This window comes from Schistocerca cancellata, unplaced genomic scaffold (genome assembly GCF_023864275.1).
Source record: "Schistocerca cancellata isolate TAMUIC-IGC-003103 unplaced genomic scaffold, iqSchCanc2.1 HiC_scaffold_513, whole genome shotgun sequence".
Classification (NCBI taxonomy): domain Eukaryota; kingdom Metazoa; phylum Arthropoda; class Insecta; order Orthoptera; family Acrididae; genus Schistocerca; species Schistocerca cancellata.
This window is the reverse complement of record NW_026046527.1, coordinates 22,940-40,611: the sequence shown is the minus strand read 5'-3', so window position 1 is coordinate 40,611 and position 17,672 is coordinate 22,940. Positions and strand designations below refer to the sequence as shown.

The 17,672-nt window shown below is 55.1% G+C and overlaps 53 non-coding genes across 53 annotated transcripts; all 53 read left to right on the top strand.

Moving 5' to 3' along the window:
* The first annotated feature begins 184 nt into the window (after positions 1 to 184).
* Positions 185 to 266, top strand: Trnal-aag (transfer RNA leucine (anticodon AAG)). Its single transcript has one exon. It is a non-coding gene; the product is annotated as a tRNA-Leu (tRNA).
* Positions 267 to 344: 78 nt separating this feature from the next.
* Positions 345 to 426, top strand: Trnal-cag (transfer RNA leucine (anticodon CAG)). Its single transcript has one exon. It is a non-coding gene; the product is annotated as a tRNA-Leu (tRNA).
* Positions 427 to 700: 274 nt separating this feature from the next.
* Trnae-cuc (transfer RNA glutamic acid (anticodon CUC)) lies at positions 701 to 772 on the top strand. The gene has a single exon. It is a non-coding gene; the product is annotated as a tRNA-Glu (tRNA).
* A 382-nt stretch (positions 773 to 1,154) lies between these two features.
* Trnah-gug (transfer RNA histidin (anticodon GUG)) lies at positions 1,155 to 1,226 on the top strand. The gene has a single exon. It is a non-coding gene; the product is annotated as a tRNA-His (tRNA).
* Positions 1,227 to 1,514: 288 nt separating this feature from the next.
* Positions 1,515 to 1,596, top strand: Trnal-aag (transfer RNA leucine (anticodon AAG)). Its single transcript has one exon. It is a non-coding gene; the product is annotated as a tRNA-Leu (tRNA).
* A 78-nt stretch (positions 1,597 to 1,674) lies between these two features.
* On the top strand, positions 1,675 to 1,756 carry Trnal-cag (transfer RNA leucine (anticodon CAG)). Its single transcript has one exon. It is a non-coding gene; the product is annotated as a tRNA-Leu (tRNA).
* Positions 1,757 to 2,030: 274 nt separating this feature from the next.
* Positions 2,031 to 2,102, top strand: Trnae-cuc (transfer RNA glutamic acid (anticodon CUC)). Its single transcript has one exon. It is a non-coding gene; the product is annotated as a tRNA-Glu (tRNA).
* A 382-nt stretch (positions 2,103 to 2,484) lies between these two features.
* Positions 2,485 to 2,556, top strand: Trnah-gug (transfer RNA histidin (anticodon GUG)). The gene has a single exon. It is a non-coding gene; the product is annotated as a tRNA-His (tRNA).
* A 288-nt stretch (positions 2,557 to 2,844) lies between these two features.
* Trnal-aag (transfer RNA leucine (anticodon AAG)) lies at positions 2,845 to 2,926 on the top strand. The gene has a single exon. It is a non-coding gene; the product is annotated as a tRNA-Leu (tRNA).
* Positions 2,927 to 3,005: 79 nt separating this feature from the next.
* On the top strand, positions 3,006 to 3,087 carry Trnal-cag (transfer RNA leucine (anticodon CAG)). Its single transcript has one exon. It is a non-coding gene; the product is annotated as a tRNA-Leu (tRNA).
* A 274-nt stretch (positions 3,088 to 3,361) lies between these two features.
* Trnae-cuc (transfer RNA glutamic acid (anticodon CUC)) lies at positions 3,362 to 3,433 on the top strand. The gene has a single exon. It is a non-coding gene; the product is annotated as a tRNA-Glu (tRNA).
* Positions 3,434 to 3,815: 382 nt separating this feature from the next.
* Positions 3,816 to 3,887, top strand: Trnah-gug (transfer RNA histidin (anticodon GUG)). Its single transcript has one exon. It is a non-coding gene; the product is annotated as a tRNA-His (tRNA).
* Positions 3,888 to 4,175: 288 nt separating this feature from the next.
* On the top strand, positions 4,176 to 4,257 carry Trnal-aag (transfer RNA leucine (anticodon AAG)). Its single transcript has one exon. It is a non-coding gene; the product is annotated as a tRNA-Leu (tRNA).
* A 78-nt stretch (positions 4,258 to 4,335) lies between these two features.
* Positions 4,336 to 4,417, top strand: Trnal-cag (transfer RNA leucine (anticodon CAG)). The gene has a single exon. It is a non-coding gene; the product is annotated as a tRNA-Leu (tRNA).
* Positions 4,418 to 4,691: 274 nt separating this feature from the next.
* On the top strand, positions 4,692 to 4,763 carry Trnae-cuc (transfer RNA glutamic acid (anticodon CUC)). The gene has a single exon. It is a non-coding gene; the product is annotated as a tRNA-Glu (tRNA).
* A 382-nt stretch (positions 4,764 to 5,145) lies between these two features.
* Positions 5,146 to 5,217, top strand: Trnah-gug (transfer RNA histidin (anticodon GUG)). Its single transcript has one exon. It is a non-coding gene; the product is annotated as a tRNA-His (tRNA).
* Positions 5,218 to 5,505: 288 nt separating this feature from the next.
* Positions 5,506 to 5,587, top strand: Trnal-aag (transfer RNA leucine (anticodon AAG)). Its single transcript has one exon. It is a non-coding gene; the product is annotated as a tRNA-Leu (tRNA).
* Positions 5,588 to 5,665: 78 nt separating this feature from the next.
* Positions 5,666 to 5,747, top strand: Trnal-cag (transfer RNA leucine (anticodon CAG)). The gene has a single exon. It is a non-coding gene; the product is annotated as a tRNA-Leu (tRNA).
* A 274-nt stretch (positions 5,748 to 6,021) lies between these two features.
* Trnae-cuc (transfer RNA glutamic acid (anticodon CUC)) lies at positions 6,022 to 6,093 on the top strand. The gene has a single exon. It is a non-coding gene; the product is annotated as a tRNA-Glu (tRNA).
* A 382-nt stretch (positions 6,094 to 6,475) lies between these two features.
* Trnah-gug (transfer RNA histidin (anticodon GUG)) lies at positions 6,476 to 6,547 on the top strand. The gene has a single exon. It is a non-coding gene; the product is annotated as a tRNA-His (tRNA).
* A 288-nt stretch (positions 6,548 to 6,835) lies between these two features.
* On the top strand, positions 6,836 to 6,917 carry Trnal-aag (transfer RNA leucine (anticodon AAG)). Its single transcript has one exon. It is a non-coding gene; the product is annotated as a tRNA-Leu (tRNA).
* Positions 6,918 to 6,995: 78 nt separating this feature from the next.
* Trnal-cag (transfer RNA leucine (anticodon CAG)) lies at positions 6,996 to 7,077 on the top strand. Its single transcript has one exon. It is a non-coding gene; the product is annotated as a tRNA-Leu (tRNA).
* Positions 7,078 to 7,351: 274 nt separating this feature from the next.
* Positions 7,352 to 7,423, top strand: Trnae-cuc (transfer RNA glutamic acid (anticodon CUC)). The gene has a single exon. It is a non-coding gene; the product is annotated as a tRNA-Glu (tRNA).
* A 382-nt stretch (positions 7,424 to 7,805) lies between these two features.
* On the top strand, positions 7,806 to 7,877 carry Trnah-gug (transfer RNA histidin (anticodon GUG)). Its single transcript has one exon. It is a non-coding gene; the product is annotated as a tRNA-His (tRNA).
* Positions 7,878 to 8,165: 288 nt separating this feature from the next.
* Positions 8,166 to 8,247, top strand: Trnal-aag (transfer RNA leucine (anticodon AAG)). The gene has a single exon. It is a non-coding gene; the product is annotated as a tRNA-Leu (tRNA).
* A 78-nt stretch (positions 8,248 to 8,325) lies between these two features.
* Positions 8,326 to 8,407, top strand: Trnal-cag (transfer RNA leucine (anticodon CAG)). Its single transcript has one exon. It is a non-coding gene; the product is annotated as a tRNA-Leu (tRNA).
* A 274-nt stretch (positions 8,408 to 8,681) lies between these two features.
* Positions 8,682 to 8,753, top strand: Trnae-cuc (transfer RNA glutamic acid (anticodon CUC)). The gene has a single exon. It is a non-coding gene; the product is annotated as a tRNA-Glu (tRNA).
* Positions 8,754 to 9,135: 382 nt separating this feature from the next.
* On the top strand, positions 9,136 to 9,207 carry Trnah-gug (transfer RNA histidin (anticodon GUG)). The gene has a single exon. It is a non-coding gene; the product is annotated as a tRNA-His (tRNA).
* A 288-nt stretch (positions 9,208 to 9,495) lies between these two features.
* On the top strand, positions 9,496 to 9,577 carry Trnal-aag (transfer RNA leucine (anticodon AAG)). The gene has a single exon. It is a non-coding gene; the product is annotated as a tRNA-Leu (tRNA).
* A 78-nt stretch (positions 9,578 to 9,655) lies between these two features.
* Positions 9,656 to 9,737, top strand: Trnal-cag (transfer RNA leucine (anticodon CAG)). Its single transcript has one exon. It is a non-coding gene; the product is annotated as a tRNA-Leu (tRNA).
* Positions 9,738 to 10,011: 274 nt separating this feature from the next.
* Positions 10,012 to 10,083, top strand: Trnae-cuc (transfer RNA glutamic acid (anticodon CUC)). The gene has a single exon. It is a non-coding gene; the product is annotated as a tRNA-Glu (tRNA).
* A 382-nt stretch (positions 10,084 to 10,465) lies between these two features.
* On the top strand, positions 10,466 to 10,537 carry Trnah-gug (transfer RNA histidin (anticodon GUG)). Its single transcript has one exon. It is a non-coding gene; the product is annotated as a tRNA-His (tRNA).
* Positions 10,538 to 10,825: 288 nt separating this feature from the next.
* On the top strand, positions 10,826 to 10,907 carry Trnal-aag (transfer RNA leucine (anticodon AAG)). Its single transcript has one exon. It is a non-coding gene; the product is annotated as a tRNA-Leu (tRNA).
* Positions 10,908 to 10,985: 78 nt separating this feature from the next.
* On the top strand, positions 10,986 to 11,067 carry Trnal-cag (transfer RNA leucine (anticodon CAG)). Its single transcript has one exon. It is a non-coding gene; the product is annotated as a tRNA-Leu (tRNA).
* A 274-nt stretch (positions 11,068 to 11,341) lies between these two features.
* Positions 11,342 to 11,413, top strand: Trnae-cuc (transfer RNA glutamic acid (anticodon CUC)). Its single transcript has one exon. It is a non-coding gene; the product is annotated as a tRNA-Glu (tRNA).
* A 382-nt stretch (positions 11,414 to 11,795) lies between these two features.
* Positions 11,796 to 11,867, top strand: Trnah-gug (transfer RNA histidin (anticodon GUG)). The gene has a single exon. It is a non-coding gene; the product is annotated as a tRNA-His (tRNA).
* Positions 11,868 to 12,155: 288 nt separating this feature from the next.
* Trnal-aag (transfer RNA leucine (anticodon AAG)) lies at positions 12,156 to 12,237 on the top strand. The gene has a single exon. It is a non-coding gene; the product is annotated as a tRNA-Leu (tRNA).
* Positions 12,238 to 12,315: 78 nt separating this feature from the next.
* Positions 12,316 to 12,397, top strand: Trnal-cag (transfer RNA leucine (anticodon CAG)). The gene has a single exon. It is a non-coding gene; the product is annotated as a tRNA-Leu (tRNA).
* A 274-nt stretch (positions 12,398 to 12,671) lies between these two features.
* Positions 12,672 to 12,743, top strand: Trnae-cuc (transfer RNA glutamic acid (anticodon CUC)). Its single transcript has one exon. It is a non-coding gene; the product is annotated as a tRNA-Glu (tRNA).
* Positions 12,744 to 13,125: 382 nt separating this feature from the next.
* Trnah-gug (transfer RNA histidin (anticodon GUG)) lies at positions 13,126 to 13,197 on the top strand. The gene has a single exon. It is a non-coding gene; the product is annotated as a tRNA-His (tRNA).
* Positions 13,198 to 13,485: 288 nt separating this feature from the next.
* Trnal-cag (transfer RNA leucine (anticodon CAG)) lies at positions 13,486 to 13,567 on the top strand. The gene has a single exon. It is a non-coding gene; the product is annotated as a tRNA-Leu (tRNA).
* A 274-nt stretch (positions 13,568 to 13,841) lies between these two features.
* Trnae-cuc (transfer RNA glutamic acid (anticodon CUC)) lies at positions 13,842 to 13,913 on the top strand. The gene has a single exon. It is a non-coding gene; the product is annotated as a tRNA-Glu (tRNA).
* Positions 13,914 to 14,295: 382 nt separating this feature from the next.
* On the top strand, positions 14,296 to 14,367 carry Trnah-gug (transfer RNA histidin (anticodon GUG)). Its single transcript has one exon. It is a non-coding gene; the product is annotated as a tRNA-His (tRNA).
* Positions 14,368 to 14,655: 288 nt separating this feature from the next.
* Positions 14,656 to 14,737, top strand: Trnal-aag (transfer RNA leucine (anticodon AAG)). Its single transcript has one exon. It is a non-coding gene; the product is annotated as a tRNA-Leu (tRNA).
* Positions 14,738 to 14,815: 78 nt separating this feature from the next.
* Positions 14,816 to 14,897, top strand: Trnal-cag (transfer RNA leucine (anticodon CAG)). Its single transcript has one exon. It is a non-coding gene; the product is annotated as a tRNA-Leu (tRNA).
* A 274-nt stretch (positions 14,898 to 15,171) lies between these two features.
* Positions 15,172 to 15,243, top strand: Trnae-cuc (transfer RNA glutamic acid (anticodon CUC)). The gene has a single exon. It is a non-coding gene; the product is annotated as a tRNA-Glu (tRNA).
* Positions 15,244 to 15,625: 382 nt separating this feature from the next.
* Trnah-gug (transfer RNA histidin (anticodon GUG)) lies at positions 15,626 to 15,697 on the top strand. Its single transcript has one exon. It is a non-coding gene; the product is annotated as a tRNA-His (tRNA).
* A 288-nt stretch (positions 15,698 to 15,985) lies between these two features.
* On the top strand, positions 15,986 to 16,067 carry Trnal-aag (transfer RNA leucine (anticodon AAG)). Its single transcript has one exon. It is a non-coding gene; the product is annotated as a tRNA-Leu (tRNA).
* A 78-nt stretch (positions 16,068 to 16,145) lies between these two features.
* Trnal-cag (transfer RNA leucine (anticodon CAG)) lies at positions 16,146 to 16,227 on the top strand. The gene has a single exon. It is a non-coding gene; the product is annotated as a tRNA-Leu (tRNA).
* A 274-nt stretch (positions 16,228 to 16,501) lies between these two features.
* Positions 16,502 to 16,573, top strand: Trnae-cuc (transfer RNA glutamic acid (anticodon CUC)). The gene has a single exon. It is a non-coding gene; the product is annotated as a tRNA-Glu (tRNA).
* A 382-nt stretch (positions 16,574 to 16,955) lies between these two features.
* Trnah-gug (transfer RNA histidin (anticodon GUG)) lies at positions 16,956 to 17,027 on the top strand. The gene has a single exon. It is a non-coding gene; the product is annotated as a tRNA-His (tRNA).
* Positions 17,028 to 17,315: 288 nt separating this feature from the next.
* Trnal-aag (transfer RNA leucine (anticodon AAG)) lies at positions 17,316 to 17,397 on the top strand. Its single transcript has one exon. It is a non-coding gene; the product is annotated as a tRNA-Leu (tRNA).
* A 78-nt stretch (positions 17,398 to 17,475) lies between these two features.
* On the top strand, positions 17,476 to 17,557 carry Trnal-cag (transfer RNA leucine (anticodon CAG)). Its single transcript has one exon. It is a non-coding gene; the product is annotated as a tRNA-Leu (tRNA).
* Positions 17,558 to 17,672: the final 115 nt, after the last annotated feature.

Genomic DNA, 17,672 nt, shown 5'->3' with positions numbered 1-17,672 from the left:
GTGGCACTACCAATTCATTATCAACACGTAATGCCGCCGCACCAGAGCGCGGGCAGCTGCCTGTGTAGTGAATCTCTCTTCGAAGAAGGCATTTGTTTGAGGTGCAATGGATGAGCAGCCAGTCGCAGCAGAACAGGAAGCTGTGTCGTGGACTGTTTCTACAAAAGCGAAGAACACTGGCACAGGTAGCGTGGCCGAGCGGTCTAAGGCGCTGGTTTAAGGCACCAGTCTCTTCGGAGGCGTGGGTTCGAATCCCACCGCTGCCAATTTTTTCTCGTTTTTTGTGCCATTGCGGTGTTTTCTCGTGGGGTAGAACGCAGCTCCTCTGACCGCCGTGCGGCGTCGGTAGCGTGGCCGAGCGGTCTAAGGCGCTGGTTTCAGGCACCAGTCTCCTCGGAGGCGTGGGTTCGAATCCCACCGCTGCCAATGTTTTCTGTCTCGAAAGCCGGAGCACTGACTACCCGCGACGAAACAGCGCAGCAAGCCGTGAGCGTCTCTTTCTTAAATTGTCGCAGCACAGTGCGCGGTGCAACGACATGATTCACAGGCGCAGTTTGGTGTCATGATGGCTGGCGTTCGTCTCCGCGAAATGTGTCCCGAGCATGCCGTTGTACAAAGAGGGAGCGCCTATGTTTACAGTTGTCGTTAAGTAGCGTGCGTATAGCTTGCTGTGTTCGCTGGAGGAGCCCTTGTGCCGTTGTCCGGTGTGGTCTAGTGGCTAGGATACCTGGCTCTCACCCAGGAGGCCCGGGTTCGATTCCCGGTACCGGAAATGCGCATTTTGCTGCTCCTCTTATGCGACTTGGCCCGACTTAGCTCGACTGACGCTCCGCTGACGCTTGCAGAAAACTACGTTAAGTACGATTCGGCGTGACAAGTGACGGCGAGAGCGATGCGACATCTGTCCACCTCTAATCGAGGCACATACCTGTGGTCATCAGACTTGGAGGACTGCAAGACATTGCCACTGGGGTTGAATGCAGCTAACCACACTGCTTGGTGTCCTAACAGCGCAGACACGTTCGTTTGCCAGTATACATATAATGGAGATCGCGTCTGACACAGCTGTGGGGAGACGCAGTGGTGTGTGGGCCGAGCTTTGCTGTTCATCGCCACTTGCAGTCGCGAGAACTGCTGTCGGCGGTGCTTCCGTGGCCGTGATCGTCTAGTGGTTAGGACATTGCGTTGTGGCCGCAATAACCCAGGTTCGAATCCTGGTCACGGCAATTTTTAAACTTTTTGCCTTGCTGTCGCTGCAGTGACGATTGTGACTCAGTGTTTGAAAACACGGTGCCCTCTTGATTTTTCACTCATGTTCCGCAGGCTGCAGGTGGCACTACCAATTCATTATCAACACGTAATGCCGCCGCACCAGAGCGCGGGCAGCTGCCTGTGTAGTGAATCTCTCTTCGAAGAAGGCATTTGTTTGAGGTGCAATGGATGAGCAGCCAGTCGCAGCAGAACAGGAAGCTGTGTCGTGGACTGTTTCTACAAAAGCGAAGAACACTGGCACAGGTAGCGTGGCCGAGCGGTCTAAGGCGCTGGTTTAAGGCACCAGTCTCTTCGGAGGCGTGGGTTCGAATCCCACCGCTGCCAATTTTTTCTCGTTTTTTGTGCCATTGCGGTGTTTTCTCGTGGGGTAGAACGCAGCTCCTCTGACCGCCGTGCGGCGTCGGTAGCGTGGCCGAGCGGTCTAAGGCGCTGGTTTCAGGCACCAGTCTCCTCGGAGGCGTGGGTTCGAATCCCACCGCTGCCAATGTTTTCTGTCTCGAAAGCCGGAGCACTGACTACCCGCGACGAAACAGCGCAGCAAGCCGTGAGCGTCTCTTTCTTAAATTGTCGCAGCACAGTGCGCGGTGCAACGACATGATTCACAGGCGCAGTTTGGTGTCATGATGGCTGGCGTTCGTCTCCGCGAAATGTGTCCCGAGCATGCCGTTGTACAAAGAGGGAGCGCCTATGTTTACAGTTGTCGTTAAGTAGCGTGCGTATAGCTTGCTGTGTTCGCTGGAGGAGCCCTTGTGCCGTTGTCCGGTGTGGTCTAGTGGCTAGGATACCTGGCTCTCACCCAGGAGGCCCGGGTTCGATTCCCGGTACCGGAAATGCGCATTTTGCTGCTCCTCTTATGCGACTTGGCCCGACTTAGCTCGACTGACGCTCCGCTGACGCTTGCAGAAAACTACGTTAAGTACGATTCGGCGTGACAAGTGACGGCGAGAGCGATGCGACATCTGTCCACCTCTAATCGAGGCACATACCTGTGGTCATCAGACTTGGAGGACTGCAAGACATTGCCACTGGGGTTGAATGCAGCTAACCACACTGCTTGGTGTCCTAACAGCGCAGACACGTTCGTTTGCCAGTATACATATAATGGAGATCGCGTCTGACACAGCTGTGGGGAGACGCAGTGGTGTGTGGGCCGAGCTTTGCTGTTCATCGCCACTTGCAGTCGCGAGAACTGCTGTCGGCGGTGCTTCCGTGGCCGTGATCGTCTAGTGGTTAGGACATTGCGTTGTGGCCGCAATAACCCAGGTTCGAATCCTGGTCACGGCAATTTTTAAACTTTTTGCCTTGCTGTCGCTGCAGTGACGATTGTGACTCAGTGTTTGAAAACACGGTGCCCTCTTGATTTTTCACTCATGTTCCGCAGGCTGCAGGTGGCACTACCAATTCATTATCAACACGTAATGCCGCCGCACCAGAGCGCGGGCAGCTGCCTGTGTAGTGAATCTCTCTTCGAAGAAGGCATTTGTTTGAGGTGCAATGGATGAGCAGCCAGTCGCAGCAGAACAGGAAGCTGTGTCGTGGACTGTTTCTACAAAAGCGAAGAACACTGGCACAGGTAGCGTGGCCGAGCGGTCTAAGGCGCTGGTTTAAGGCACCAGTCTCTTCGGAGGCGTGGGTTCGAATCCCACCGCTGCCAATTTTTTTCTCGTTTTTTGTGCCATTGCGGTGTTTTCTCGTGGGGTAGAACGCAGCTCCTCTGACCGCCGTGCGGCGTCGGTAGCGTGGCCGAGCGGTCTAAGGCGCTGGTTTCAGGCACCAGTCTCCTCGGAGGCGTGGGTTCGAATCCCACCGCTGCCAATGTTTTCTGTCTCGAAAGCCGGAGCACTGACTACCCGCGACGAAACAGCGCAGCAAGCCGTGAGCGTCTCTTTCTTAAATTGTCGCAGCACAGTGCGCGGTGCAACGACATGATTCACAGGCGCAGTTTGGTGTCATGATGGCTGGCGTTCGTCTCCGCGAAATGTGTCCCGAGCATGCCGTTGTACAAAGAGGGAGCGCCTATGTTTACAGTTGTCGTTAAGTAGCGTGCGTATAGCTTGCTGTGTTCGCTGGAGGAGCCCTTGTGCCGTTGTCCGGTGTGGTCTAGTGGCTAGGATACCTGGCTCTCACCCAGGAGGCCCGGGTTCGATTCCCGGTACCGGAAATGCGCATTTTGCTGCTCCTCTTATGCGACTTGGCCCGACTTAGCTCGACTGACGCTCCGCTGACGCTTGCAGAAAACTACGTTAAGTACGATTCGGCGTGACAAGTGACGGCGAGAGCGATGCGACATCTGTCCACCTCTAATCGAGGCACATACCTGTGGTCATCAGACTTGGAGGACTGCAAGACATTGCCACTGGGGTTGAATGCAGCTAACCACACTGCTTGGTGTCCTAACAGCGCAGACACGTTCGTTTGCCAGTATACATATAATGGAGATCGCGTCTGACACAGCTGTGGGGAGACGCAGTGGTGTGTGGGCCGAGCTTTGCTGTTCATCGCCACTTGCAGTCGCGAGAACTGCTGTCGGCGGTGCTTCCGTGGCCGTGATCGTCTAGTGGTTAGGACATTGCGTTGTGGCCGCAATAACCCAGGTTCGAATCCTGGTCACGGCAATTTTTAAACTTTTTGCCTTGCTGTCGCTGCAGTGACGATTGTGACTCAGTGTTTGAAAACACGGTGCCCTCTTGATTTTTCACTCATGTTCCGCAGGCTGCAGGTGGCACTACCAATTCATTATCAACACGTAATGCCGCCGCACCAGAGCGCGGGCAGCTGCCTGTGTAGTGAATCTCTCTTCGAAGAAGGCATTTGTTTGAGGTGCAATGGATGAGCAGCCAGTCGCAGCAGAACAGGAAGCTGTGTCGTGGACTGTTTCTACAAAAGCGAAGAACACTGGCACAGGTAGCGTGGCCGAGCGGTCTAAGGCGCTGGTTTAAGGCACCAGTCTCTTCGGAGGCGTGGGTTCGAATCCCACCGCTGCCAATTTTTTCTCGTTTTTTGTGCCATTGCGGTGTTTTCTCGTGGGGTAGAACGCAGCTCCTCTGACCGCCGTGCGGCGTCGGTAGCGTGGCCGAGCGGTCTAAGGCGCTGGTTTCAGGCACCAGTCTCCTCGGAGGCGTGGGTTCGAATCCCACCGCTGCCAATGTTTTCTGTCTCGAAAGCCGGAGCACTGACTACCCGCGACGAAACAGCGCAGCAAGCCGTGAGCGTCTCTTTCTTAAATTGTCGCAGCACAGTGCGCGGTGCAACGACATGATTCACAGGCGCAGTTTGGTGTCATGATGGCTGGCGTTCGTCTCCGCGAAATGTGTCCCGAGCATGCCGTTGTACAAAGAGGGAGCGCCTATGTTTACAGTTGTCGTTAAGTAGCGTGCGTATAGCTTGCTGTGTTCGCTGGAGGAGCCCTTGTGCCGTTGTCCGGTGTGGTCTAGTGGCTAGGATACCTGGCTCTCACCCAGGAGGCCCGGGTTCGATTCCCGGTACCGGAAATGCGCATTTTGCTGCTCCTCTTATGCGACTTGGCCCGACTTAGCTCGACTGACGCTCCGCTGACGCTTGCAGAAAACTACGTTAAGTACGATTCGGCGTGACAAGTGACGGCGAGAGCGATGCGACATCTGTCCACCTCTAATCGAGGCACATACCTGTGGTCATCAGACTTGGAGGACTGCAAGACATTGCCACTGGGGTTGAATGCAGCTAACCACACTGCTTGGTGTCCTAACAGCGCAGACACGTTCGTTTGCCAGTATACATATAATGGAGATCGCGTCTGACACAGCTGTGGGGAGACGCAGTGGTGTGTGGGCCGAGCTTTGCTGTTCATCGCCACTTGCAGTCGCGAGAACTGCTGTCGGCGGTGCTTCCGTGGCCGTGATCGTCTAGTGGTTAGGACATTGCGTTGTGGCCGCAATAACCCAGGTTCGAATCCTGGTCACGGCAATTTTTAAACTTTTTGCCTTGCTGTCGCTGCAGTGACGATTGTGACTCAGTGTTTGAAAACACGGTGCCCTCTTGATTTTTCACTCATGTTCCGCAGGCTGCAGGTGGCACTACCAATTCATTATCAACACGTAATGCCGCCGCACCAGAGCGCGGGCAGCTGCCTGTGTAGTGAATCTCTCTTCGAAGAAGGCATTTGTTTGAGGTGCAATGGATGAGCAGCCAGTCGCAGCAGAACAGGAAGCTGTGTCGTGGACTGTTTCTACAAAAGCGAAGAACACTGGCACAGGTAGCGTGGCCGAGCGGTCTAAGGCGCTGGTTTAAGGCACCAGTCTCTTCGGAGGCGTGGGTTCGAATCCCACCGCTGCCAATTTTTTCTCGTTTTTTGTGCCATTGCGGTGTTTTCTCGTGGGGTAGAACGCAGCTCCTCTGACCGCCGTGCGGCGTCGGTAGCGTGGCCGAGCGGTCTAAGGCGCTGGTTTCAGGCACCAGTCTCCTCGGAGGCGTGGGTTCGAATCCCACCGCTGCCAATGTTTTCTGTCTCGAAAGCCGGAGCACTGACTACCCGCGACGAAACAGCGCAGCAAGCCGTGAGCGTCTCTTTCTTAAATTGTCGCAGCACAGTGCGCGGTGCAACGACATGATTCACAGGCGCAGTTTGGTGTCATGATGGCTGGCGTTCGTCTCCGCGAAATGTGTCCCGAGCATGCCGTTGTACAAAGAGGGAGCGCCTATGTTTACAGTTGTCGTTAAGTAGCGTGCGTATAGCTTGCTGTGTTCGCTGGAGGAGCCCTTGTGCCGTTGTCCGGTGTGGTCTAGTGGCTAGGATACCTGGCTCTCACCCAGGAGGCCCGGGTTCGATTCCCGGTACCGGAAATGCGCATTTTGCTGCTCCTCTTATGCGACTTGGCCCGACTTAGCTCGACTGACGCTCCGCTGACGCTTGCAGAAAACTACGTTAAGTACGATTCGGCGTGACAAGTGACGGCGAGAGCGATGCGACATCTGTCCACCTCTAATCGAGGCACATACCTGTGGTCATCAGACTTGGAGGACTGCAAGACATTGCCACTGGGGTTGAATGCAGCTAACCACACTGCTTGGTGTCCTAACAGCGCAGACACGTTCGTTTGCCAGTATACATATAATGGAGATCGCGTCTGACACAGCTGTGGGGAGACGCAGTGGTGTGTGGGCCGAGCTTTGCTGTTCATCGCCACTTGCAGTCGCGAGAACTGCTGTCGGCGGTGCTTCCGTGGCCGTGATCGTCTAGTGGTTAGGACATTGCGTTGTGGCCGCAATAACCCAGGTTCGAATCCTGGTCACGGCAATTTTTAAACTTTTTGCCTTGCTGTCGCTGCAGTGACGATTGTGACTCAGTGTTTGAAAACACGGTGCCCTCTTGATTTTTCACTCATGTTCCGCAGGCTGCAGGTGGCACTACCAATTCATTATCAACACGTAATGCCGCCGCACCAGAGCGCGGGCAGCTGCCTGTGTAGTGAATCTCTCTTCGAAGAAGGCATTTGTTTGAGGTGCAATGGATGAGCAGCCAGTCGCAGCAGAACAGGAAGCTGTGTCGTGGACTGTTTCTACAAAAGCGAAGAACACTGGCACAGGTAGCGTGGCCGAGCGGTCTAAGGCGCTGGTTTAAGGCACCAGTCTCTTCGGAGGCGTGGGTTCGAATCCCACCGCTGCCAATTTTTTCTCGTTTTTTGTGCCATTGCGGTGTTTTCTCGTGGGGTAGAACGCAGCTCCTCTGACCGCCGTGCGGCGTCGGTAGCGTGGCCGAGCGGTCTAAGGCGCTGGTTTCAGGCACCAGTCTCCTCGGAGGCGTGGGTTCGAATCCCACCGCTGCCAATGTTTTCTGTCTCGAAAGCCGGAGCACTGACTACCCGCGACGAAACAGCGCAGCAAGCCGTGAGCGTCTCTTTCTTAAATTGTCGCAGCACAGTGCGCGGTGCAACGACATGATTCACAGGCGCAGTTTGGTGTCATGATGGCTGGCGTTCGTCTCCGCGAAATGTGTCCCGAGCATGCCGTTGTACAAAGAGGGAGCGCCTATGTTTACAGTTGTCGTTAAGTAGCGTGCGTATAGCTTGCTGTGTTCGCTGGAGGAGCCCTTGTGCCGTTGTCCGGTGTGGTCTAGTGGCTAGGATACCTGGCTCTCACCCAGGAGGCCCGGGTTCGATTCCCGGTACCGGAAATGCGCATTTTGCTGCTCCTCTTATGCGACTTGGCCCGACTTAGCTCGACTGACGCTCCGCTGACGCTTGCAGAAAACTACGTTAAGTACGATTCGGCGTGACAAGTGACGGCGAGAGCGATGCGACATCTGTCCACCTCTAATCGAGGCACATACCTGTGGTCATCAGACTTGGAGGACTGCAAGACATTGCCACTGGGGTTGAATGCAGCTAACCACACTGCTTGGTGTCCTAACAGCGCAGACACGTTCGTTTGCCAGTATACATATAATGGAGATCGCGTCTGACACAGCTGTGGGGAGACGCAGTGGTGTGTGGGCCGAGCTTTGCTGTTCATCGCCACTTGCAGTCGCGAGAACTGCTGTCGGCGGTGCTTCCGTGGCCGTGATCGTCTAGTGGTTAGGACATTGCGTTGTGGCCGCAATAACCCAGGTTCGAATCCTGGTCACGGCAATTTTTAAACTTTTTGCCTTGCTGTCGCTGCAGTGACGATTGTGACTCAGTGTTTGAAAACACGGTGCCCTCTTGATTTTTCACTCATGTTCCGCAGGCTGCAGGTGGCACTACCAATTCATTATCAACACGTAATGCCGCCGCACCAGAGCGCGGGCAGCTGCCTGTGTAGTGAATCTCTCTTCGAAGAAGGCATTTGTTTGAGGTGCAATGGATGAGCAGCCAGTCGCAGCAGAACAGGAAGCTGTGTCGTGGACTGTTTCTACAAAAGCGAAGAACACTGGCACAGGTAGCGTGGCCGAGCGGTCTAAGGCGCTGGTTTAAGGCACCAGTCTCTTCGGAGGCGTGGGTTCGAATCCCACCGCTGCCAATTTTTTCTCGTTTTTTGTGCCATTGCGGTGTTTTCTCGTGGGGTAGAACGCAGCTCCTCTGACCGCCGTGCGGCGTCGGTAGCGTGGCCGAGCGGTCTAAGGCGCTGGTTTCAGGCACCAGTCTCCTCGGAGGCGTGGGTTCGAATCCCACCGCTGCCAATGTTTTCTGTCTCGAAAGCCGGAGCACTGACTACCCGCGACGAAACAGCGCAGCAAGCCGTGAGCGTCTCTTTCTTAAATTGTCGCAGCACAGTGCGCGGTGCAACGACATGATTCACAGGCGCAGTTTGGTGTCATGATGGCTGGCGTTCGTCTCCACGAAATGTGTCCCGAGCATGCCGTTGTACAAAGAGGGAGCGCCTATGTTTACAGTTGTCGTTAAGTAGCGTGCGTATAGCTTGCTGTGTTCGCTGGAGGAGCCCTTGTGCCGTTGTCCGGTGTGGTCTAGTGGCTAGGATACCTGGCTCTCACCCAGGAGGCCCGGGTTCGATTCCCGGTACCGGAAATGCGCATTTTGCTGCTCCTCTTATGCGACTTGGCCCGACTTAGCTCGACTGACGCTCCGCTGACGCTTGCAGAAAACTACGTTAAGTACGATTCGGCGTGACAAGTGACGGCGAGAGCGATGCGACATCTGTCCACCTCTAATCGAGGCACATACCTGTGGTCATCAGACTTGGAGGACTGCAAGACATTGCCACTGGGGTTGAATGCAGCTAACCACACTGCTTGGTGTCCTAACAGCGCAGACACGTTCGTTTGCCAGTATACATATAATGGAGATCGCGTCTGACACAGCTGTGGGGAGACGCAGTGGTGTGTGGGCCGAGCTTTGCTGTTCATCGCCACTTGCAGTCGCGAGAACTGCTGTCGGCGGTGCTTCCGTGGCCGTGATCGTCTAGTGGTTAGGACATTGCGTTGTGGCCGCAATAACCCAGGTTCGAATCCTGGTCACGGCAATTTTTAAACTTTTTGCCTTGCTGTCGCTGCAGTGACGATTGTGACTCAGTGTTTGAAAACACGGTGCCCTCTTGATTTTTCACTCATGTTCCGCAGGCTGCAGGTGGCACTACCAATTCATTATCAACACGTAATGCCGCCGCACCAGAGCGCGGGCAGCTGCCTGTGTAGTGAATCTCTCTTCGAAGAAGGCATTTGTTTGAGGTGCAATGGATGAGCAGCCAGTCGCAGCAGAACAGGAAGCTGTGTCGTGGACTGTTTCTACAAAAGCGAAGAACACTGGCACAGGTAGCGTGGCCGAGCGGTCTAAGGCGCTGGTTTAAGGCACCAGTCTCTTCGGAGGCGTGGGTTCGAATCCCACCGCTGCCAATTTTTTCTCGTTTTTTGTGCCATTGCGGTGTTTTCTCGTGGGGTAGAACGCAGCTCCTCTGACCGCCGTGCGGCGTCGGTAGCGTGGCCGAGCGGTCTAAGGCGCTGGTTTCAGGCACCAGTCTCCTCGGAGGCGTGGGTTCGAATCCCACCGCTGCCAATGTTTTCTGTCTCGAAAGCCGGAGCACTGACTACCCGCGACGAAACAGCGCAGCAAGCCGTGAGCGTCTCTTTCTTAAATTGTCGCAGCACAGTGCGCGGTGCAACGACATGATTCACAGGCGCAGTTTGGTGTCATGATGGCTGGCGTTCGTCTCCGCGAAATGTGTCCCGAGCATGCCGTTGTACAAAGAGGGAGCGCCTATGTTTACAGTTGTCGTTAAGTAGCGTGCGTATAGCTTGCTGTGTTCGCTGGAGGAGCCCTTGTGCCGTTGTCCGGTGTGGTCTAGTGGCTAGGATACCTGGCTCTCACCCAGGAGGCCCGGGTTCGATTCCCGGTACCGGAAATGCGCATTTTGCTGCTCCTCTTATGCGACTTGGCCCGACTTAGCTCGACTGACGCTCCGCTGACGCTTGCAGAAAACTACGTTAAGTACGATTCGGCGTGACAAGTGACGGCGAGAGCGATGCGACATCTGTCCACCTCTAATCGAGGCACATACCTGTGGTCATCAGACTTGGAGGACTGCAAGACATTGCCACTGGGGTTGAATGCAGCTAACCACACTGCTTGGTGTCCTAACAGCGCAGACACGTTCGTTTGCCAGTATACATATAATGGAGATCGCGTCTGACACAGCTGTGGGGAGACGCAGTGGTGTGTGGGCCGAGCTTTGCTGTTCATCGCCACTTGCAGTCGCGAGAACTGCTGTCGGCGGTGCTTCCGTGGCCGTGATCGTCTAGTGGTTAGGACATTGCGTTGTGGCCGCAATAACCCAGGTTCGAATCCTGGTCACGGCAATTTTTAAACTTTTTGCCTTGCTGTCGCTGCAGTGACGATTGTGACTCAGTGTTTGAAAACACGGTGCCCTCTTGATTTTTCACTCATGTTCCGCAGGCTGCAGGTGGCACTACCAATTCATTATCAACACGTAATGCCGCCGCACCAGAGCGCGGGCAGCTGCCTGTGTAGTGAATCTCTCTTCGAAGAAGGCATTTGTTTGAGGTGCAATGGATGAGCAGCCAGTCGCAGCAGAACAGGAAGCTGTGTCGTGGACTGTTTCTACAAAAGCGAAGAACACTGGCACAGGTAGCGTGGCCGAGCGGTCTAAGGCGCTGGTTTAAGGCACCAGTCTCTTCGGAGGCGTGGGTTCGAATCCCACCGCTGCCAATTTTTTCTCGTTTTTTGTGCCATTGCGGTGTTTTCTCGTGGGGTAGAACGCAGCTCCTCTGACCGCCGTGCGGCGTCGGTAGCGTGGCCGAGCGGTCTAAGGCGCTGGTTTCAGGCACCAGTCTCCTCGGAGGCGTGGGTTCGAATCCCACCGCTGCCAATGTTTTCTGTCTCGAAAGCCGGAGCACTGACTACCCGCGACGAAACAGCGCAGCAAGCCGTGAGCGTCTCTTTCTTAAATTGTCGCAGCACAGTGCGCGGTGCAACGACATGATTCACAGGCGCAGTTTGGTGTCATGATGGCTGGCGTTCGTCTCCGCGAAATGTGTCCCGAGCATGCCGTTGTACAAAGAGGGAGCGCCTATGTTTACAGTTGTCGTTAAGTAGCGTGCGTATAGCTTGCTGTGTTCGCTGGAGGAGCCCTTGTGCCGTTGTCCGGTGTGGTCTAGTGGCTAGGATACCTGGCTCTCACCCAGGAGGCCCGGGTTCGATTCCCGGTACCGGAAATGCGCATTTTGCTGCTCCTCTTATGCGACTTGGCCCGACTTAGCTCGACTGACGCTCCGCTGACGCTTGCAGAAAACTACGTTAAGTACGATTCGGCGTGACAAGTGACGGCGAGAGCGATGCGACATCTGTCCACCTCTAATCGAGGCACATACCTGTGGTCATCAGACTTGGAGGACTGCAAGACATTGCCACTGGGGTTGAATGCAGCTAACCACACTGCTTGGTGTCCTAACAGCGCAGACACGTTCGTTTGCCAGTATACATATAATGGAGATCGCGTCTGACACAGCTGTGGGGAGACGCAGTGGTGTGTGGGCCGAGCTTTGCTGTTCATCGCCACTTGCAGTCGCGAGAACTGCTGTCGGCGGTGCTTCCGTGGCCGTGATCGTCTAGTGGTTAGGACATTGCGTTGTGGCCGCAATAACCCAGGTTCGAATCCTGGTCACGGCAATTTTTAAACTTTTTGCCTTGCTGTCGCTGCAGTGACGATTGTGACTCAGTGTTTGAAAACACGGTGCCCTCTTGATTTTTCACTCATGTTCCGCAGGCTGCAGGTGGCACTACCAATTCATTATCAACACGTAATGCCGCCGCACCAGAGCGCGGGCAGCTGCCTGTGTAGTGAATCTCTCTTCGAAGAAGGCATTTGTTTGAGGTGCAATGGATGAGCAGCCAGTCGCAGCAGAACAGGAAGCTGTGTCGTGGACTGTTTCTACAAAAGCGAAGAACACTGGCACAGGTAGCGTGGCCGAGCGGTCTAAGGCGCTGGTTTAAGGCACCAGTCTCTTCGGAGGCGTGGGTTCGAATCCCACCGCTGCCAATTTTTTCTCGTTTTTTGTGCCATTGCGGTGTTTTCTCGTGGGGTAGAACGCAGCTCCTCTGACCGCCGTGCGGCGTCGGTAGCGTGGCCGAGCGGTCTAAGGCGCTGGTTTCAGGCACCAGTCTCCTCGGAGGCGTGGGTTCGAATCCCACCGCTGCCAATGTTTTCTGTCTCGAAAGCCGGAGCACTGACTACCCGCGACGAAACAGCGCAGCAAGCCGTGAGCGTCTCTTTCTTAAATTGTCGCAGCACAGTGCGCGGTGCAACGACATGATTCACAGGCGCAGTTTGGTGTCATGATGGCTGGCGTTCGTCTCCGCGAAATGTGTCCCGAGCATGCCGTTGTACAAAGAGGGAGCGCCTATGTTTACAGTTGTCGTTAAGTAGCGTGCGTATAGCTTGCTGTGTTCGCTGGAGGAGCCCTTGTGCCGTTGTCCGGTGTGGTCTAGTGGCTAGGATACCTGGCTCTCACCCAGGAGGCCCGGGTTCGATTCCCGGTACCGGAAATGCGCATTTTGCTGCTCCTCTTATGCGACTTGGCCCGACTTAGCTCGACTGACGCTCCGCTGACGCTTGCAGAAAACTACGTTAAGTACGATTCGGCGTGACAAGTGACGGCGAGAGCGATGCGACATCTGTCCACCTCTAATCGAGGCACATACCTGTGGTCATCAGACTTGGAGGACTGCAAGACATTGCCACTGGGGTTGAATGCAGCTAACCACACTGCTTGGTGTCCTAACAGCGCAGACACGTTCGTTTGCCAGTATACATATAATGGAGATCGCGTCTGACACAGCTGTGGGGAGACGCAGTGGTGTGTGGGCCGAGCTTTGCTGTTCATCGCCACTTGCAGTCGCGAGAACTGCTGTCGGCGGTGCTTCCGTGGCCGTGATCGTCTAGTGGTTAGGACATTGCGTTGTGGCCGCAATAACCCAGGTTCGAATCCTGGTCACGGCAATTTTTAAACTTTTTGCCTTGCTGTCGCTGCAGTGACGATTGTGACTCAGTGTTTGAAAACACGGTGCCCTCTTGATTTTTCACTCATGTTCCGCAGGCTGCAGGTGGCACTACCAATTCATTATCAACACGTAATGCCGCCGCACCAGAGCGCGGGCAGCTGCCTGTGTAGTGAATCTCTCTTCGAAGAAGGCATTTGTTTGAGGTGCAATGGATGAGCAGCCAGTCGCAGCAGAACAGGAAGCTGTGTCGTGGACTGTTTCTACAAAAGCGAAGAACACTGGCACAGGTAGCGTGGCCGAGCGGTCTAAGGCGCTGGTTTCAGGCACCAGTCTCCTCGGAGGCGTGGGTTCGAATCCCACCGCTGCCAATGTTTTCTGTCTCGAAAGCCGGAGCACTGACTACCCGCGACGAAACAGCGCAGCAAGCCGTGAGCGTCTCTTTCTTAAATTGTCGCAGCACAGTGCGCGGTGCAACGACATGATTCACAGGCGCAGTTTGGTGTCATGATGGCTGGCGTTCGTCTCCGCGAAATGTGTCCCGAGCATGCCGTTGTACAAAGAGGGAGCGCCTATGTTTACAGTTGTCGTTAAGTAGCGTGCGTATAGCTTGCTGTGTTCGCTGGAGGAGCCCTTGTGCCGTTGTCCGGTGTGGTCTAGTGGCTAGGATACCTGGCTCTCACCCAGGAGGCCCGGGTTCGATTCCCGGTACCGGAAATGCGCATTTTGCTGCTCCTCTTATGCGACTTGGCCCGACTTAGCTCGACTGACGCTCCGCTGACGCTTGCAGAAAACTACGTTAAGTACGATTCGGCGTGACAAGTGACGGCGAGAGCGATGCGACATCTGTCCACCTCTAATCGAGGCACATACCTGTGGTCATCAGACTTGGAGGACTGCAAGACATTGCCACTGGGGTTGAATGCAGCTAACCACACTGCTTGGTGTCCTAACAGCGCAGACACGTTCGTTTGCCAGTATACATATAATGGAGATCGCGTCTGACACAGCTGTGGGGAGACGCAGTGGTGTGTGGGCCGAGCTTTGCTGTTCATCGCCACTTGCAGTCGCGAGAACTGCTGTCGGCGGTGCTTCCGTGGCCGTGATCGTCTAGTGGTTAGGACATTGCGTTGTGGCCGCAATAACCCAGGTTCGAATCCTGGTCACGGCAATTTTTAAACTTTTTGCCTTGCTGTCGCTGCAGTGACGATTGTGACTCAGTGTTTGAAAACACGGTGCCCTCTTGATTTTTCACTCATGTTCCGCAGGCTGCAGGTGGCACTACCAATTCATTATCAACACGTAATGCCGCCGCACCAGAGCGCGGGCAGCTGCCTGTGTAGTGAATCTCTCTTCGAAGAAGGCATTTGTTTGAGGTGCAATGGATGAGCAGCCAGTCGCAGCAGAACAGGAAGCTGTGTCGTGGACTGTTTCTACAAAAGCGAAGAACACTGGCACAGGTAGCGTGGCCGAGCGGTCTAAGGCGCTGGTTTAAGGCACCAGTCTCTTCGGAGGCGTGGGTTCGAATCCCACCGCTGCCAATTTTTTCTCGTTTTTTGTGCCATTGCGGTGTTTTCTCGTGGGGTAGAACGCAGCTCCTCTGACCGCCGTGCGGCGTCGGTAGCGTGGCCGAGCGGTCTAAGGCGCTGGTTTCAGGCACCAGTCTCCTCGGAGGCGTGGGTTCGAATCCCACCGCTGCCAATGTTTTCTGTCTCGAAAGCCGGAGCACTGACTACCCGCGACGAAACAGCGCAGCAAGCCGTGAGCGTCTCTTTCTTAAATTGTCGCAGCACAGTGCGCGGTGCAACGACATGATTCACAGGCGCAGTTTGGTGTCATGATGGCTGGCGTTCGTCTCCGCGAAATGTGTCCCGAGCATGCCGTTGTACAAAGAGGGAGCGCCTATGTTTACAGTTGTCGTTAAGTAGCGTGCGTATAGCTTGCTGTGTTCGCTGGAGGAGCCCTTGTGCCGTTGTCCGGTGTGGTCTAGTGGCTAGGATACCTGGCTCTCACCCAGGAGGCCCGGGTTCGATTCCCGGTACCGGAAATGCGCATTTTGCTGCTCCTCTTATGCGACTTGGCCCGACTTAGCTCGACTGACGCTCCGCTGACGCTTGCAGAAAACTACGTTAAGTACGATTCGGCGTGACAAGTGACGGCGAGAGCGATGCGACATCTGTCCACCTCTAATCGAGGCACATACCTGTGGTCATCAGACTTGGAGGACTGCAAGACATTGCCACTGGGGTTGAATGCAGCTAACCACACTGCTTGGTGTCCTAACAGCGCAGACACGTTCGTTTGCCAGTATACATATAATGGAGATCGCGTCTGACACAGCTGTGGGGAGACGCAGTGGTGTGTGGGCCGAGCTTTGCTGTTCATCGCCACTTGCAGTCGCGAGAACTGCTGTCGGCGGTGCTTCCGTGGCCGTGATCGTCTAGTGGTTAGGACATTGCGTTGTGGCCGCAATAACCCAGGTTCGAATCCTGGTCACGGCAATTTTTAAACTTTTTGCCTTGCTGTCGCTGCAGTGACGATTGTGACTCAGTGTTTGAAAACACGGTGCCCTCTTGATTTTTCACTCATGTTCCGCAGGCTGCAGGTGGCACTACCAATTCATTATCAACACGTAATGCCGCCGCACCAGAGCGCGGGCAGCTGCCTGTGTAGTGAATCTCTCTTCGAAGAAGGCATTTGTTTGAGGTGCAATGGATGAGCAGCCAGTCGCAGCAGAACAGGAAGCTGTGTCGTGGACTGTTTCTACAAAAGCGAAGAACACTGGCACAGGTAGCGTGGCCGAGCGGTCTAAGGCGCTGGTTTAAGGCACCAGTCTCTTCGGAGGCGTGGGTTCGAATCCCACCGCTGCCAATTTTTTCTCGTTTTTTGTGCCATTGCGGTGTTTTCTCGTGGGGTAGAACGCAGCTCCTCTGACCGCCGTGCGGCGTCGGTAGCGTGGCCGAGCGGTCTAAGGCGCTGGTTTCAGGCACCAGTCTCCTCGGAGGCGTGGGTTCGAATCCCACCGCTGCCAATGTTTTCTGTCTCGAAAGCCGGAGCACTGACTACCCGCGACGAAACAGCGCAGCAAGCCGTGAGCGTCTCTTTCTTAAATTGTCGCAGCACAGTGCGCGGTGCAACGACATGATTCACAGGCGCAGTTTGGTGTCATGATGGCTGGCGTTCGTCTCCGCGAAATGTGTCCCGAGCATGCCGTTGTACAAAGAGGGAGCGCCTATGTTTACAGTTGTCGTTAAGTAGCGTGCGTATAGCTTGCTGTGTTCGCTGGAGGAGCCCTTGTGCCGTTGTCCGGTGTGGTCTAGTGGCTAGGATACCTGGCTCTCACCCAGGAGGCCCGGGTTCGATTCCCGGTACCGGAAATGCGCATTTTGCTGCTCCTCTTATGCGACTTGGCCCGACTTAGCTCGACTGACGCTCCGCTGACGCTTGCAGAAAACTACGTTAAGTACGATTCGGCGTGACAAGTGACGGCGAGAGCGATGCGACATCTGTCCACCTCTAATCGAGGCACATACCTGTGGTCATCAGACTTGGAGGACTGCAAGACATTGCCACTGGGGTTGAATGCAGCTAACCACACTGCTTGGTGTCCTAACAGCGCAGACACGTTCGTTTGCCAGTATACATATAATGGAGATCGCGTCTGACACAGCTGTGGGGAGACGCAGTGGTGTGTGGGCCGAGCTTTGCTGTTCATCGCCACTTGCAGTCGCGAGAACTGCTGTCGGCGGTGCTTCCGTGGCCGTGATCGTCTAGTGGTTAGGACATTGCGTTGTGGCCGCAATAACCCAGGTTCGAATCCTGGTCACGGCAATTTTTAAACTTTTTGCCTTGCTGTCGCTGCAGTGACGATTGTGACTCAGTGTTTGAAAACACGGTGCCCTCTTGATTTTTCACTCATGTTCCGCAGGCTGCAGGTGGCACTACCAATTCATTATCAACACGTAATGCCGCCGCACCAGAGCGCGGGCAGCTGCCTGTGTAGTGAATCTCTCTTCGAAGAAGGCATTTGTTTGAGGTGCAATGGATGAGCAGCCAGTCGCAGCAGAACAGGAAGCTGTGTCGTGGACTGTTTCTACAAAAGCGAAGAACACTGGCACAGGTAGCGTGGCCGAGCGGTCTAAGGCGCTGGTTTAAGGCACCAGTCTCTTCGGAGGCGTGGGTTCGAATCCCACCGCTGCCAATTTTTTCTCGTTTTTTGTGCCATTGCGGTGTTTTCTCGTGGGGTAGAACGCAGCTCCTCTGACCGCCGTGCGGCGTCGGTAGCGTGGCCGAGCGGTCTAAGGCGCTGGTTTCAGGCACCAGTCTCCTCGGAGGCGTGGGTTCGAATCCCACCGCTGCCAATGTTTTCTGTCTCGAAAGCCGGAGCACTGACTACCCGCGACGAAACAGCGCAGCAAGCCGTGAGCGTCTCTTTCTTAAATTGTCGCAGCACAGTGCGCGGTGCAACGACATGAT